The sequence below is a fragment of the Bison bison genome, unplaced genomic scaffold (genome assembly GCF_000754665.1).
Source record: "Bison bison bison isolate TAMUID 2011002044 unplaced genomic scaffold, Bison_UMD1.0 scf7180017864054, whole genome shotgun sequence".
NCBI lineage: Eukaryota > Metazoa > Chordata > Mammalia > Artiodactyla > Bovidae > Bison > Bison bison.
Window position 1 is genome coordinate 60,796 of NW_011494626.1, and position 3,220 is coordinate 64,015.

Consider the following 3,220-nt stretch of genomic DNA (forward strand, 5'->3'; position numbering starts at 1 on the left):
CCTAAGTTCTGTTGTACAGAATGAAGTAAGTCAGAAAGAGAAAAGCAAATATCATATATTGATGCAGATATATGACATCTAGAAAAATGATACCGTTGAACCTATTTGCGGGACAGGAATAGAGATGTGGATGTAAAGAATAGATTTGTGGACAAAGCAGGGGAAGGAGATGGTAGGGTGAATTGAGAGAGCAGCACTGAAACATATATATTACCATATGTAAAATAGCTAGTGGGAAGTTGCTATTTAACACAGAGATCCCAGCCCGATTCTCTGTGAGAATCTGGAGGTGTGGGTCAGGGTGGAGTGGGAGGTAGGTTCAAAAGGGAGGGGACATATGTATGCTTATGGTTGATTCACACTGTTGTATGGAAGAAACCAACACAACATTATGAAGCAATTATCCTCCAATTAAAAATAAAGTAAAAAAAAATATATCTGAGACTTTTAAAAGAGAAAAAAAAGAATTGGTGATCACAGATCAGCATAACAATATGATAATATTTTGAAGAAGTTTGAAATAGTATGGAAATTAGCAAATATGAGCAAATACTGTTGGAAAAATGATCACTAATGACTCATTCATCACAGGATTCCCACAAACCCTCAAACACAAACTCTGTGAATCACAATAAGATGAAACACAAGCACATGAGTTATGCTTGTACAGAGGGAAAAAAAAATGAAAGCCAAATGTATGTTAGAGTATTCAGCAAATAGAAAAGTGCTACCAAAATATGAGCTACCATTATTATTATTATTGTTATTACTATACATTCACACACTCAAATATATGACCTATATTTTTACATTGCAGAGTGCCACTGAGGATTGTTATATAGGGCTGTCAAATTATAATTTTCTGAATGTTTTTAGATGTAATTATTACACCCATTCATTTTCCTTCTTGCTTTAACCATCACCATCTCTCAGTTGGGTTACTACTAACTAATAGTGTCCTAACTAGTCCTACCCACTCATGTCCATTCTGTATGCTGCTGCTAGGCTGTCCCTTCTGCCATCAGATTTGATTTTATGATATTTCTGCTTTAAACATGAAAAGTTTTCCTATTGTGCTAAAGACAGAGATCAAGCATCTTAGCCTGGCCTGTACAGATCGTCCTTACTCTCCTTCTCTAATTCACTTCATTGCTTTCTACTTGCCTCCTCACACTCTCCACCATAGAAATAATGAACTAGTTACACGCTTGCAAAAACTTTCCGTGTCCTTACAGCTTTTGCCTTTACTGTTCCTCTGTCTGGACTGTCTTTTCCAACATCTGGACTACCTAGTGCTAAAGCAGAACAGACCAGATAGTAACATTCCCTTAAGCTTTACCAGTCAAAGCCAACACAACTTCCCATAAACTCCTGAATCTGTCCCTATTATGACACTGCATGGTTTACTTGCCCCAACTAAGTGAAAGCTGCTTGAGAACATGGATCATGTCCTTTTTTAATCTTATGTAATCAGAATTTAGCATGTCTGGCACAATTCTGATACACAGCAAACTGCTTCAAATAACATAGTAAATGAATAAAATACATGGATAAATAGAAAGGAGGAAAGGAAAGAAAGGAGGGAGAAAGTAAAGAAAAGAGTATACAAGGAAGAATGAAAAATTTATGTCCTCTTACTCAAGAAGAATATAAAAACTTAATAACCTTGGTTTTGGGGGTATGAAGATGGGATCAGAAGCATATGCTTCTGTAAGTTCCAAGTGTTATTTTTAGAGAAAATAAATTATAGTGTGTTTTTGTATAGCAAACTGTAAACCTATCACCTCCTGCTGTAAATCTGACCCTCCATGGAATAAATCTTTCCTGTAATCTCAGTGTTTTTCATAAGATAGTATTCTATCCTTTAGAAGAGTAAAATGATCTAATCTGTAGTTCCAAAACTTCACTTTTCAAAAAAAAAAAAAAAGATTATTGAAATTTATAGCTTTGGCCATGGCAAAATGGCATTTATGTTTTTCAGAGTTAAAATGAAATAAAATATATAACTTGTTGGATTTTGCTTTCATGACAAATAGGCACTGACAAATACATACCACATTACCATCCTTGATTGCTCTGATGGAACTCATTTTCATCTTGTGTTCCTCTAATTACATGAAAATTGCATACTTTTTATTCATGACACATTTTGCACAGCTTTAGCAAAAGGTTGTGAAGAGAGGGAAAAAAAAAAAAACATTTATCAGTTTGCACCCCTTTCACAGTGGCAATTGATCATCTTCCCAGCAATCAATCTTTCTTTATGGGCCTACTTTTCTCCACTATTGTTGTAACCAAGTGGTAGCAGAAAAGCACTGTACACAAAAAAATATGGTGGAAGTTTTTAGATGTTTTTCTTTGCTCTTAATAGGTGAGATTTAGGATGCCCTTGCTTTCCAGTGATTTTTTCTGAGTTGTTTTCTCTGCTCTTGGTTCCCCTCTCTGCTTGGATTTGAAGCTTTCACCATAGAAAGAGAAGCAGGACTCCTGTCTAAGAATTCTGGCCCCCTTTATTTCTCATTCAAACTACTTTACATTTACAGAGAATATTCAACATTTGAAAGCACTTTCTTATCAATTTTGTTCATTTTAGTTCCATAATTAAATGGGATATATTTAGAGAGGATCATTTTAATTCTCATTTTAAAGATGAGGAAATTGAATGATTATATGACTTGTGACTTGCCTAAATTGATGTGATTTATTTGTTTTGAATCTTGCAGTTAACTCAGAAGTCCTGGCTTCCAGTCCCAGCTTTTCCCAGAGGATTTGGCTTCTCTTTAATAAAGACTTGGGAAAATAATTTTTCTGCTACCTATCCTTAAAATGCATACAAAGAAGACACAAATAACAAATACCACAGCAAATTATAGGCAATCAATTGGGTGTTTCTTTTCCCATTCTTTATTTCTATTCTTTGTGAGAAAGAAGGCATTGGCATTCACAGGAAGGTCAGCATCATCGTATTTAACTCGGAAGGGATTGTAGAAGGCACATCTCATTCCCTGAAAATAATGACAAATTATGCAATTTTTGTTTTACCCAACTAGATTGAAAATGCCTGGGGAATAGCCAAGCTGCCTGGCAAAGGGAGGCATTTGGTGTTCGGGGCTTTTGAGCCGAGGGAGTGGCACTGTTTTTCAAAAAGGTGCAGGCTCCTAAAGCCTCCCTCGATTCCCTTGTTTGGACAGGCTCAGCACCTGAACAACTTCGGGAGAAC